Source organism: Tachypleus tridentatus, chromosome 10 (genome assembly GCF_004210375.1).
Source record: "Tachypleus tridentatus isolate NWPU-2018 chromosome 10, ASM421037v1, whole genome shotgun sequence".
Lineage (NCBI taxonomy): Eukaryota > Metazoa > Arthropoda > Merostomata > Xiphosura > Limulidae > Tachypleus > Tachypleus tridentatus.
Genome location: NC_134834.1, coordinates 67,263,177 through 67,278,724, shown reverse-complemented (window position 1 = coordinate 67,278,724; position 15,548 = coordinate 67,263,177).

Here is a 15,548-nt window from a genome sequence, read left to right as displayed (position 1 = left end):
AAAGCTGGACATATAATTTGTTCTCCTTAATTTATCAAAATATGAAAAATCAACCATCTTCATATTGCCCATTGTGAGTATCGAACCTGTTTTTGTTATACGGTTCACATCCTTGGGGCTAGTTATTTGATCATTCCGAAACTCTTTGTGTGTGTGTTAGTTATATTATTTCTAATCTAAAATTACCTTTTTAGAAGCTAGAAATTATGAATTTCTAGGAATGCTGTGTTGTTTATTATATGGAAGGTCAAACATGTATACTTCAATGTAAATTATTAGTTTTTTATTGTTTTTTTGGGGATTTCTTTTTGTTATCTTGAAGTGAAAATAGTGCTTTAAACATATTTCCACTTCTGTTTTTATTCTAGATTTTAACTTATTCTAGAATTTTTCAATATTCTCTTTAATACAAGAATCAGAAACTTTGAGGCAGGTAGAAATTTAGTATTACACTTTCTCATGAGACAAAACGTTGTTATGATGAGACAAATAATTTAGATTTAATAACTTTTCGTACCAACTCAATCAAAACCCCTGCTCCATTAAAGCTACAGTGCCATCTAGTGTATAAAAATATTGTGTATAAAAAATATACTGATTTTTCGATGTAATTTCACATTTCAAGTACAAATGGATTTAATTCTAAAATGACTGCTTTTACTCATCACCTGGAACATGCAACTTACGCGACTCGATTATTACAAACCCTAACTTTATAAACCAATTAACGTTGAACCACTTTTATAAAATGAAACTGTCTGTCAAAAACTTCATTTTATTGATACAAGTGAGATGCTTTTAAAAAGAATTGTATAGATTTCACCAATCAAAAATCAAACTATTTGTCTCACACTATCATCTTTACCAACAAAACCTTACGTTTCGTGTACAGACTATTTTTATTTTATTTGTCAACAAACTCCTTAGTTTTAAGGTTCTGTGCCTATTTTGTTTCTTTGCCAACAAAATGAATGCTACTTCCTAACCTTCTTTCCACCCAAAAAAACGCAGGATAAAAATTGGGGTAATCTATTTCGTATAACAAACATATATTTACTGTGTCTCAGATTTAAAACTATTTTAATATCTGTTTGTTTCAGAGTAAAAAATACTTAGAAAAGTGTGAGTTATATTGTTAAGTGTTATTGCGCAAGTCCCGTATGTACTCTAAATTTGCATAAGATTCTCGTGTGTAAGAGCCAACAATACATGTTTTACGAAAGCACTGGCGCATCTCCGAATATTGTTGCCAATTGAACTTCCGAGAATGTCGACACGCCGAGAGATAAATATATAATATTCTTGGTCTCCTGCAGTTAGTATACTATGAGAGTCGGAAGTTGTAATTGTAACAAACGCGTATTAATTGGAAAACTACAAATATTTGATCAAGAACGTTTACATGTATAGAACATCACAATATTCACTGAATTAACTTTGGGCGTTAGTATGCCAACGAGGACATTAGATATTTTCGTCGGGAAAAACTTGCGTGTGAAAGATAGAGTAAGCTAGCATTACTGTCAAGTGAAATGTATATCTGTGTATCAAATAAAAGTAATTTGTGCCTCGTGAACCATCGACAAAATACTCAGTTACAGATAATAATTTACGTACAAAAGTTTTACAAACTAACAAACAATACCTGTCTTTTATCTGGTTTGTAATTGGTTATTTCAATATATTTTTGTTAAGAAAGAATATTGTATCAATCTGGTTGGCAAATATCGTAAGTTTCATAGATACCTACATCTAATTAACTTCTAAATTAAAATTAAAAGTTCCTGTTATTTGAAATCGTAATACGAAAGGTATGTAACATAATAAGTAGGAGACTCTTCTGAGCTAAATTATAAAACGTAACAAGTAATGTTTAGATCGTTAAGAAAGTTATTTGTATGTTAGTTGGAAAAGTATCTAAAGTAATGGTTATAAAATTATAACAATATTCCACTTAATTTTGTTCTCGTTTTTGAGCTCTTTCTAACACAACATTGGCTGATGTGGTAAAATTGTTTATACAAACGTCTGGCTTTTCAGATGGCAGACCTTAACCACTTAACAATAGTGAGTGAAACGTTTGTCTTCACATTTCTAACACACACGCATTATAGCTACTATGACCAGATGGATATGGTGAAACCAAATGATTGTAAAATTGCTATTCATAACATGCGCAGACTACTCTTTATAAAGCCTACCTTCTAACATATTCTGCAAGCTATATTCACCGGAAATGTTGGTAAACAGTGACAATAAATACAGTTGAGGAAAACACTTCTTTAGGGTAAGTGGGTTCACTTTCAAAGCATTATAAAACCATTTTGTTACAATAATAACTGAGGTATTAGAATTAATTTTAATCAGTTTGAGTAAATATTCCAACTGGCAAGCTAGACTTGTGAATGATCAGAAATTATTCACCCAGAAAACTATGAGCAATTTGAAGTAATGAAAACTGAAGCTGGAACTCCAAATGTCATTATTTTTGTTGTTGTTGTTGTTTGTAAATAAAAACGGATTTAATGTAATATATATTAAGACATACATATGTTTGTTATAAATTAACTGGAGTTTTGTATACGTAGTGTTCCAATGTGTACAGATAACGTGATGCCGTTAAAGTAACTCATTTGGACAAAACGAAAACTGTACACCTATTAAGGACAAGTAATATGAAAAAAACAAACTGTACTCTAACCACCTCCAGTTTCGAACTTCAGTTGATATAAGCCGAGCCATATTCTTCAAATTAATAACTTTGTGTGTTCGTGTGTGCGCTCGCGCCGTTCACTAATAGTTGTCCAAATAATCTATAAATCATTTTGAATATGTTATTTTTGCCTGTTATTGTACGTATTATAAAGAAGTGAAAACTACCGACTGTAAACCTTCATATAAAATACATAGAGAATCTCGACGGTAAATATTAAGATTTATTACTACATTAATTGTGGGTTTATTCATCTACCTTCGTATAAATAATACTTGCGAGTTACTTTTAACAAAACAGCCATGAACACAATCCATTTAATGCATAACTTTTTTATGAAGATAAACTTCATAAATTAGATACTTGGTAATAAAATAAGTGAAAATGGTATTTTAAGGGTATTTTTAAGCTTCACAATGCTGATACGTATTTAAAAGTAAAGAACACAGTATTATTACAACATGATAGACATGAAAAGGGAAAATTACTGTTATAAAAAATTCTGACTTTTGAAGTTCAATACCACACAACTTCATGGATCTCAGATGTAAATCATTGATCATTCAACATATGCTAAATGTTTATATCATTCGGATGTAAAGCCAACAGAAAAATGAAAGTCGACCAATCACAGTAGGCTAAGTTTTCACAAGAGCGAAGAAGAAACAAGTACGTTTAATACATGCAATGTATCTGAAGGCTGTTGATTAACCTGGTATCCTGAAGATGACCTTAGAAGGTCGAAACGTAGTTTTCTACTTTATTTCAATAAAAGTTTTAATACCCACACCAGCAGTCTTGAGATACATTTTCACTTCAAGTGGATTTCTCGTCATCACATAAAATATGGAATATACTTTAAAAATATTGAACATTTACGTCACACATATGCGATTCACGTTTAGAGAAATGGAATTTTCTTTCCTTTTAGGGTGTACTTAGTGTGTTCATATTGGACTGTTGTGTCCTCTTCTTGCTGTTTTTAAGTTCGAAACGCTTCTAGTTTCGTGTAAAGCTTCAGATAATTTCGAAATGAAAAACCTCGGTTCGTAGAATAGAATTCGTGGACACTGTTTTTTTCTAACCCAAACCTCAAATATATTATCCTCGACTGTCTCTTCTGGAAAATGTTAAAAACACACGGAGGAACAACCAGCAAAGTAAAAGGATTTCTAAATACTTTGGGAGAAATCCATTTATGTTCATTCTATTCGGAAAATAGACGATGATCGACTGGTTATTTCAAATTGATCAGAAATAGAGTAGAGGTCGTTAGCAGAATGTGGAGCTCTTACAAACCAATAGAATAGCGGCTTGAATAACCATCTAGTGGAACACAGTTGTATGACCATAGTCTATCAATCCTGGCTCAAATCAGTCTTAAGTTCCCTCTTTGAGATTAACTCGTAGGTTCTCAAGACCACTTGGCGTCGTGTTCTGTATAAACAGAGATAGAAGCAGACTTTACATATTTAGAATATCCAGGGAGGTAGATTCAGCTAATAGTATGGCATAAAACATATTTCTAACAAATCTAACAGACTAACGACATAAGGAAAATCATCGTTGTAAACGAAAGTGCTTCATCCTATAGCTACCTGACACATGTATACTCATTTCGAGGGAATCTGGAACTATAACTACCCAACTTGGTGGTTGAAGTTGTGATGGGATAAAATAAACGGTAATGGACATTTTGACTTCTGTATCTTAAAAAAATAATAAGTGTTAGAGGGACAACGTCAGATTATTTTTGTTGTTTTTTTATATTTCGTAGAAAGCTACACGAGGGTTATCTGCTAGCCGTTCCTGAGTAAGCAGTGTAAGACGAGAGGGAAGGCAGCTAGTCATCAGTACTCACCGTCAAATCTTGGGCTACTCTTTTACCAATGAATAGTTTGATTAACCGTCATATTATGACTCCCCACAACTAAAAGAACGAGCATGTTCGGTGTGACGGTAATTCGAGCCCAGGACTCTCGGATGACGAGTCAAGCGTTTTGACCACCTGACCATGCTGAGCGTTGACGTTATAATATTATTTGTACTACCATCTAATTTTACCTGAAAGCTCTCAAAAGAAATTCAAATTTAAATTTGAGTAATAACTGCAATCACAAAACCATGACTTCCTTATTTACACTAAACTCTAATTTAGTTTCTTCAAGTATATCAGAAATATTAAAATAATAAATTAAAAACTTCACTAAGAAAACAACCATGCAAAAAAAGTGAAAATCATTATATCAAGCTTGTAATTACATCATGCTCAATTTTCACGAGATAAACCATCCACAAGTTACATTATGGGAAAAAAAAGAAAAAAAAAGAAATAAAACATTGATCATGCGCGTAGGAAAGAGAAACCCTTTTAATTGAACGCTTTCGGAAAGAGGGCATTTCTTGTTCAAAGGCTTGTTTGTTTTGAATTTCGCGCAAGGCTACGCGAGGGCTATCTGCGCTAGCCGTCCCTAATTTAGCAGGGTAAATTAGCATTATTTGCTTACATTAAACGCACTTGTACAATTAAGTCTGAATAATGTATTTACAAAATACCTAATATCATATGAAACGAAAAAACAACCAATCAACGAAATCAATTTTAACTTTTTCGAAATAAGAATGTTAAAGTAAGACACTGGAATTTAAAATGTTCATTTTATGAATACGTATAATTATTTAAAAAAGCATGTTTCTACAAATAAAATAAAAAAAATTCTCAAAATTCACGATAACAAAACATGTTGACCCTTCCATACACACACACATGTTATTAGGAAGATTTTGTTTATTTGTAATTAAGTAGAATAGGCTATCTGTGCTCTTCCCTCCCCCACCCTCCCCACGGGTGTCGAAAACTGGTTTCTATCTGTATGAATTTGCAGACATACCACTGTGCCACAAGGAGGCGTTAGCAAGAAGACAGCTAACATTGTACTTTCTCGTGTAAAACTGCTAATTAAAGATCTAAACTTGTGTATTATTGCTATAGAATAAAGCTGTAGTTTAAAACTTCACTCTCATATACACACTTAATACTCCATACTTCTCTCAACTAGTTTATTCGTCATTAATCGCATTTAGGCTTGTAGCAATGATTAAGCAATTTTGTCAAAAGTAATTATTTCCACTGTGTCATATTTTTGTGGAATACAGAAAGGTAAATATTTGGACCATTATTTTCAAAATATTTCAGACCGCACATAATTTGGACGTTGACTCCCTCATCCCCTAAAAAAATCATGTGCACAACTCAATGGAATTACAGCAGTTATCTCAGAGAATAGGTAACAGCAGTACTGACTTCATTTTGTATGGTTAATAGAAACATTGATATGGAGTTGAAAGTTTAATTTCATATTTTTACCTCCGCCACCTTTGGACGGAGATTATGGTTTATCCCTGTAAGTGTTTGTAAGCAAGATTTCTCGAAAAGCGGCAAAATGGATTTGGACGAAAGTTTGTTTGGACATTTGGAGTATAACCCAACTCCGAAGTAATCAGTTTTTGAAGGACAGGGCTCCAAAAGATCCAAATTTCCTATTTAATAACATGGGGTCTATTTTTACACTATTTGTGCTCTATAACTCGGTCAAAAACGAACGGATTTTAATGAAAGTTGGGAGACACGAAGAATGTTATTTCTCGTTGTCCTGCTAAAAATGCTATATACCCATTAATAATTACGGTCACATTTCCGTATTTTTGTTATGTGAGCTGTCTGACGGAAGCATGCGCTATACGCACTTCTATTTATCTTGATACAACCATACGTTTCAGACATTTTGGACACATAGTGCAGGAACATCGACTGGCATATGTTTTTTTGTTACTAAGGTTCATCTTGTTTTAATTTGGGAGTTGTGAAGATGAATTTCCTTCTAAGTAAGAAATGTGCAGCAATAATTTGATGTGAAATTTAAATTACCTATAATGTACGAGGTTATCTTTTCTACACTGTATACTTGGAGCAGGTTGAGTACTTCTGGATTATTTTATCATGAGTGTAAGATCTTAGCAAACTATCTTGTTGAAACACGTGGCTATGGGGGGTGGGAGGAGAACTGCCTGCACGTAGATCCTTCATGTAGAAAAAGATGGCTTCAGTGAAGTGGTCAAAACTTCATTCCATGATATCGCTATGCTTTAAGTAATTGTAGGGAGCTGCACGTAATATAACTATTATTTAAGTATCAGATGTTTACATGCCATTGAACCATTGTTTTGGGAAGCAAACTCTGTTTTTTGTTTCATTTTAGGCTTTAAGATAAATGCGTTTTTTAGGAGTGTTCGGTTCCACAAGTACTTGTTTTTAAATCTTATGATGCGTTAATACTCTATATGTCCTATCTTTAAATTATTTATTATAAATTACTTAAGGAAAATTATTATTAACAGAATATAGATATATGCAATATTGAGTTCAATCTAACTTACGATTCGAACATAAACACAGCATACAGTAAGTTTTGTTTATATTGTATTATCAAGCATAACACCTTTGTTTCAAACATCATTTAAATACATACGTAAGAGAAAAATTACATCACTCATATTACAATAAAGTTGTATAAAAACAACTTCAATGAAATATGAATTAGGTTGCATTGCTTACATTAAACGCACTTGTACAATTAAGTCTGAATAATGTATTTACAAAATACCTAATATCATATCAAACGAAAAAACAACACGATAATTCAGTTTCTTTTTAAAATAACTGATTGCACTTCCAAAATTTACAGATACGTTTCAAATAAAACTTTAAAAAACGCCTTTTTCAGCTTCTGTAACTATGAATTATTCAGTGTTTGTCTCCTCTTTGTAGCTTTTTGTAGCCATTGTACAATTTTCGGTAGATGATGGTGTACCCATTTCAGGTTACTATTAACGTTTTCTAATGCTTTTTTTCTTGCTTGTTTTGATGCGCCAGCTTCTGGGTACGTGAGGAAAAACTATTCCATCTGTTTAAGAACAAAAGCAACAAAAAAAACATATCAATAATACATAATCTATGCGAACCAAAAAATTGATGTGAATTTGTGTTCGAAGAGGTTGTGCCTTTCTAAGAGATGATTGGATCTTCATTTATGTGTGTGTGTGTGTATGTGTGGGTGTGTGAACAGTGTATTTCAAACTCTGATTTTGATCAAATTTGAAACGATCGAAGGGACAGTTAATTAACTTTTGGTAAGTTTAGGTGAAAGATAAAAATCGCATTGTAGGCCAAACACTTTCGGAGACAAATGTTTGATTGTGAAAAACTATCAAAGTTCGAAGAGAAATTGAGATGGAAGTTTTTGGCACTTAAACTTACGTTTTTTAAGGATGGGACTTAATAGTTTGTATATTTCATGTTGGTTATAAAAACATAACATTGTGGGGTGGGAGATGTCTCTATTAGTACCCTCTAGCTGTATAATTAAATTTTTGGTTTGAATGGTTTGAAGAAGTAATAAACACCTACTTGTTTCAATATGTCTTCAGTAGCAAAACGTCTAGACATGGTCTTCAACAATCTTCCTAGCCACTGGTTATATATGCCTAACCACTGGTTATTTAATGTGAACCTGTAATCAACAACAAAAATATATATTACTAACCTATACGTTATATCATTCTCTGCTCGCATAATTGTAACAAAAGGTTAAAGCTTACGAAACAGAGAAGAAATTTTTGTATTTTCAATTCAGAACAATTTGTAAACTATCTGCAGGTAAGTGAATAACTTAGAAATCGGGTGAATAAACTGAACTTCGTGTATCTTAACAAAACTAAGGATATGAGTAAATAAATATTATTAACAACTAAGAACTTTTGTAAACATTTTTGAAGTTATTTTTAGAATTGTTTCTCAAGGTTTCATACTTTGAAGTAGGTCTCAAGTAAACGATTAAAAAAGAGGCCCAAACAAAGAAGGTATTAAGCTTTGATAAATAAAATTATGCTGGAAGAAAGGAAGAGTTTTAGACAACTCAGTTAGTTGCCTTAAGTTAGACTAATATTTAGAACAAAACGAAATTTATATAAGTGCAAATGTCTCTCTCTCTTTGTGGGTCTGTTCCTGATTCAAGGCCACATATTTTAAAGCTACAAAGTTATTCTAAAATTTTCTGCACTAACACTCTCTAACTTTGAAGTAATAAAATATCATTAAAAGCGACTAGACACCGCTAATAATTGGGCTGCTCTTTTTCCAACAAAGAGTGGGATTTACCGTTTATTATAACACTTCAACAGCTGATAGGGTGAGTATATCTGATGACGGAGTTCAAACCCTCGATCCGCAGTTTACGAATTCATTGTCCTACCAACGAGGACAGACAAAGCTAAATAATGAATTTTACACTTTTATAGTTTTTAGGTTTCCATTATATTAGGTTATATTATATTTCCATTAGGTTACCTCCATTATATGAGTGAATACAGACTGGACTATAATGGTGATTCTTAAGAATATTGAAATAAGGTTTTACCAAATAACTGTGCTTATTCCTTGAAACTAAACTGACCTGTTAACGAGATACTCCCATTCATTTGTATAAAATTCCCACAAAAGACTTGTTCCAACTGGATTGTTTGCTATGAAGTTTAACACAGTAAAATAATCATGGGTTCGAATTATACTGTCGTTCTTGGAGATTTCCAGGTATCTGAAAGAAAAAACTACTAACCTTCACAAAAGAACACTGGATATATATCAAATTATTTAGTACGTAATCAGTTAATAAACAATTTCCCATACTTTAATTTTCAACAGATCGTACACTGCATCAAAACTAATTAGTTATAAGGCTTAATTGCGGTTAAACTATCAGTTGAATCAACACAATACATTTTTACAGATATTGCAAAACAGTAAAGTAAAGAAGAACTCGGTGAGTGCAGCTACCACATCCATAATGTTTCGAAATCTTGCCAGATATTTAAATATTATGCCACATAATATTTTATAATGGCGGAGATGCGTAAATATTATAAAAACAGGACCATAAAACATTATTTCTCTCAGAATGACAATAGTTCCTACTACGCTGTCAAGATACAAAGCTTGTCAAAAAACAGTTCCTATGGTAGTGCAAACAGATTTATTTTAGTGTGATAGTTATGGGAGCAATATATAAAAAGAAAACATATAAGTAACATTTTGGAAATTAAACTTCCATTGGAAATTGTATAAGTACAAGAGACGGTGAACATAACAAATGTAACGAACTATGATTGTCTTTTGAATAAACTGGCTTCAGTGTAGAAGCCGAAATGTCGTCTTTTTATTTATTTATTAGGCAGTTACGCTCCGTAAGTTTTCAAACCTGATGTCTACTTTGACTTAATTTTTACTGACACAATATTAGATCACGTAGTTTGTAAAGTCTTTATTCTTAGTACAAATAAGGTAGGATTACTAACTGTATGAACAGTTATTTTTACTTTATTTAAGACCTAAATTTATAACTACTTCTTTAGACAGCGTGAACTGAAAAACTAAATATTTACTGTTTCGAAAACTGTAACACACCGTCTTAAATTTGTTTAAAAGCTTACAATATAGAAATGAAGACTGTTCAAGTATTTACATTTAGCCCCCCCGCTAGTACAGCGCATGTCTCCGGACTTACAACGCTAAAATCAGAGGTTCGATTCCCCTCGGTGGGCTGAGCAGATAGCCCTTTGTGGCTTTGTTATAAGAAAACACAAACCCAATTTACATTTAACTGCAACAACAGTAAGCTTACGACTGTTTTATAATGGTTATACATTTATATTTGGCTTAGTAATAAAAGTGATTATATATAAGTGAATAAAGTTAATCGGATATAACTTACTTTAAAAGAATATTTTCGTTCTTTGTGCACGATAAGGCGTTAAGAAACCGTATTTTCTCGTGCGATGACTGTTCATCCAGGTATCTTTTCCACATGTAGTTCCAGAGTTCTTCAGAATTGCTGTGACTTATCCCATACCGATATATAATACTTCTCAAATCTGGAGAAATACTGCAAGAACGAACATAAGTATTCATGAATATTAGATATATAACCATAAATATACAAAATATGAACCACTGTTTCAAGGTTTTTGTTACCTAGCAGTCTATAATATTTCAGTTGGAGAACCAAAATCATTTAATTGACAACAAGAAAACATCACAATAAAACTAAGATCAATCAGTTTTCTTCCCTGACTCAATCTGTTGTATAATATACAATAAAGATCAAACTCAAAACCACGATGACTGTCCCGTAAGTTTGTTATTCAAAGGAATGTTGATAGTTCTTATAGTATTACTGACCATAGAAAAGAGGGAATATTACATTACAAAACATGAGCCAAGTAATGTGAATGGTGACCAGTGAACAAGTAACAATAACAATTACAGTTAAATTATCAAACTTAGCCCCGCATTTATATTTTCCTTTCACTTATTTTAACAACCCGTTGTTTGTCTATTGGTCGATTCAAACTTACTATGAATAAGATATATTCTAATAAATAAAAACAAGCTCAAACAGTAATCAAAGACGCTGCTTAAATCCAAAGGATCCCCAGGCTATAGGCTATATTCTTGGATATGATATGAACCCTAGATTTTGAAAGTGACTGCAGAAGTAGGACCCAGATTGTTGTGTGGTTACAGCGTTTATCCGTCTTAACCTCCACTCGCCAGTTTCACATGAAGAAATTAAAATAAATAGAATAATCAAAATAAATGGAAATTAAGTGACCGAGATGTGAATGCTCAAGCCCACCAGGTCCACCATCTATATCATCCTCCACTGTCTGCAAACACTTGTGAAAATATGACTGCTCTCCAAAGTAAAGATGCAAATAAAGGAAAAAAAAAACAAAATAAGATACTACCACTTGAAATGTAAGATAAACCTACCTCCTGAAGATGGCATTCCAACTCCTACTACAGTAGTAAAGCACTAATTAGTAGCATAGTCGACAAATTATATTATTATCGAATACCAACCAAGTTATCAAAACTAGCTACTATAACTTCTAACCACCACCCATTGCATCCGCTGTAGCTACCAATTTTCAGGATCAAAACAAGCCTTTATATGCAATAAGGTGTTCATCCGCATGAAAGTATTGCCAAGTTGTTTAAATGAGTTTGACAACTAAAAATATTTCTCAGAAACTTTCCGAAATTTTTTTTAAAATTCTTATTTCTTTTTATTTATTTGATACATTCTTATATTCAACATAGAATATTTTAATTCTATTTAGTTTATTTATTAAAACCATTAAATATTAATGTTTCAATCGATATGTCAACATTAAGAACAAAATACTGTAATTTATTACAAATTTTACAGAATCCAAAGAACTGAGGTTATAAAACTTATAACAGAAGAGTATGGTACATTACTATTAACAGAGTACAAAATATATTGGAAAACAAAAAAATATTTAGATTAATATCATTATCAATTATTTTAATTTCTACATCTCAAATGTGTCTTTATAAATTGAAGTATTTTTAATTATTGCTGGATAAATAGATTTAGTAAAATTATTCATACTAATTAAATCATCACAATTCTACAAGTTAAAGCAAAAATGTTCGGGTTTATATTATTTTCAATGAACCTGCTCTCACAAAAATAGATATAAATTTGGAATATATAGGTAAAATAGTTAGCTCCCATTAGAACTCATATTACTTGTTTAAATACTTGGTTATTAAAAAAAAGCTGTTATAAATGCAGAAACTTAATATATCTTTTATGTTTTTGGAGCTAAATTTTTTTTTCTTCCCTTACTATGAAGAAATAACAGAACTGTTCTATTAATGAATTTATAATAGAAATTAAATCTCTTAACAGAGTTAAAAATATATATGTAAAAATGTCTGGTTTGGGTTTAAAAACATTTTTTATGTAAATAATTGTTGTTGTTTTGAATCAAGCAAAAAGCTACACAATGGGCTATCTCTGCTTTGCCCACCACGGATATCGAAACCCGGATTTTAGCGATGTAAGTCCGCAGACATACCTCTAAACCAATGGGGGGTTTATGTAAAGGAGCGAACAACGTTTCGACCTTCTTCTGTCATAGTCAGGTTTACAAAGAAAGAAAGAGGTAACTGACCGATAGCTGACTACATGTTTGAAGGGGGTTGTGTTACTGAGTATAGGAATGTAGAGAGCGTGCTTATATGTTTGATTATGTTTATTGATGTAGGTATAAAGGCGTTTCTTTGTATTGGTTTATTTTGGGCTTGAGTTGTTGTATAAGTTAGGCTTCTTTAATTTTACGTTTGTTTATGTTTGTTTCTTTATTTAGTATTTGGGTGTTTATGGTTATGTTGTGTTTATTTGATTTACAGTGTTAAAACGTGTAAAGGTGACTTTTTGTGTTCTTTAAAGTTTGATTTTTGTGAAATATGTATATAACCTTATAATCAGACAGCTTTGGGTTTTGCGAAAGAGAATCACACTATGTGATTATATAGAAATGTAATACATTATCCTACCAAAAGTCATGGGACAATAACTTTGATCGCAGGAAAATGGGTGTTACGATGAAATACGCAAGTAGTTTGGCCTACAAAGGTGATCAGCAGTGCACTCTAAAGTCATTTGAACTGTGAGTATACAGAATGAGCTAGCACACTGTCGGAGGAGAAGAATGATTGGATGTTATTTGGGTTAAAAATGTCAGTACTTACTAATGTGCAACAAACAAACATTCCCAGGTCGATAATTGGCAAAATGGTGAAGAAATGAAAGTTCACAGGTGACAATAAGACCAATAAACGACCAGATAAGCATGAAATAATAGGAGCCGACGCACCTTGGGAAGGCTAGTTACCTGATCTCATAACATAACACAATTTTTTGAATCTGGTTTCCATTTTTCTTCTTGTTTCTCCAATATAGAAGTCGTGGCAGTTATCACATTGTATATTATAAATAATGTTGGTGTGGTTTTTGTCAGTGTAGTTTTAACATAGTATAGGCCTTAGCCTGGTTTTGAATAAATTTGAAATATTATCTGGAATGTCATATTTTGTTTCTAGTTTTTGCCAAATGTTGGTTATTTTTTGTTGATGTCGGGAATATGTGGTATGCAGCAGTATTTGGTTTCGTGATTTTTTTAATTCGTGGAATATATTTACTTTTGTTAGTAGATTTTGCTTTTGTCTAGGTTGTGCGTGTAATTTTTTTTTACGGTTTTTGGAGGACACTTATTGATGTTGATGAAGTACTGTTTTATTTTGTCTATTTATTCGTTAATTTCATCTGGTGAGCATAGTTTTATGGCTGTTTTTATTTGGTTTCTTCGAATGTTCAGTTTTTGTTTTGTTTCATGTGTTGAGTCTCAAGAAATGTATCGTCCAGTATGGGTGACTTTTCGGTGGATTTCTGTTTTAAATTATGTATCAGTTCTTGTAATTTTGAGGTTAAGAAATGATATATGATTGCTTTCTTCCTGTTCACATGTGAAGTTAATGTTGGGATGTATAGAGTTAATGTGATTGAAAAAAATTAAGTGTGTGTTCTGTAGGTATGAATCCCACAATCGTGTCGTCTACATATCTGTACCAGAATAGTGGTGGATGTAATGCTGTGTTAATTGCTTGTCTTTCAACTTATGCCATAAAAATATTGGCTAGAACTGGTGATACTGTTTTGCCCATGCTTAGGCCATTTGTTTGTATATAGTTGTGGTTGTTGAACATGAAGTTTGTCTTCATCGTGGTGAATTCTATGAGGTTTGCTAATTGGTTGCTGGAAATGTGTACTGATGGGTTAGGGTCTCGGATATAGAGTTCTAAGGCTATCTTGCAGGCTTCAGCGGTTGGGACTTCTGTAAAGAGGGATATAACATCGAAACTGGCCATTAAGGCTTTATGATTAAGTTGATTAATATTAGACTTGAAATTAAAATAATCTTTGAAGAATGAACTGGCTGATGTTACATATTTGGAGAATGTCCATGTTATACATTTATCAAGATTGTGATTAAACGATTCTTATGTGGACATTATTTGTCATAAAGGACAATCTGGTTTATGAGGTTTTGGGATGCCGTATATTTGTGGTGTGCGTGACTCGGAGTTGCGTAGGTAGAAATAAAGTCCTTTTGAAATTGTATTGCCTTTTTTCATTTTTGGTAGTATTTTGTTTAGTTGCGTTTCGTGTGTGTTTGTTGGATTTGTGTGTATTGGTTTAAATTTGTTTGTGTCTGATAGGATGTTCATTATTTTTTGGATGTATTCATTCGTGTTTATTATGACTATAGCGTTTCCTTTATCTGCTTTTAGAATATTTATGTTTTTGTTTTGTTTTAAGTTTTTAATGGAATTAATATCTCATTTTGTAAGATTGTTTTTTAGCTTTTTGTTTTGTGAAATTATATTGATGATTTTCTGAGAAAATTCTTTGAAAAAATCGTTTAAGATGTTGATTTTAGATGTTTCTGGGAAATATTAATTTTAATTTTTTCTGGGAAGTTTGGCCGTTGGATGTCAATTAAATTGTCGAAGTTATCTTCTTTTTGTTGGTTGTTTTCGTTGTTTTATTGTTTTCCTCAACCCCAACCAGCCGTTTTTACATACATATTTTTCTCAACAAGTGAGTTTTGTCATTGTCACTGATTGTTAATAGAGTCGTTGTGTACACGTGGCAAAACCACGTTTGTATATTCTTTACTTGTTCACAGTTTTCTAAATATTCTAAAACGGGTTGATTTTTTCTTATTATCCAAAACGTATGTTTTTTACTATTAACACTAATATTTTTAATTTTATCAAATAAAATATTAAGTAATTTATTTATTAAAATAGCCAGTTTTTGGATAATTATTTTTATTGAACTAG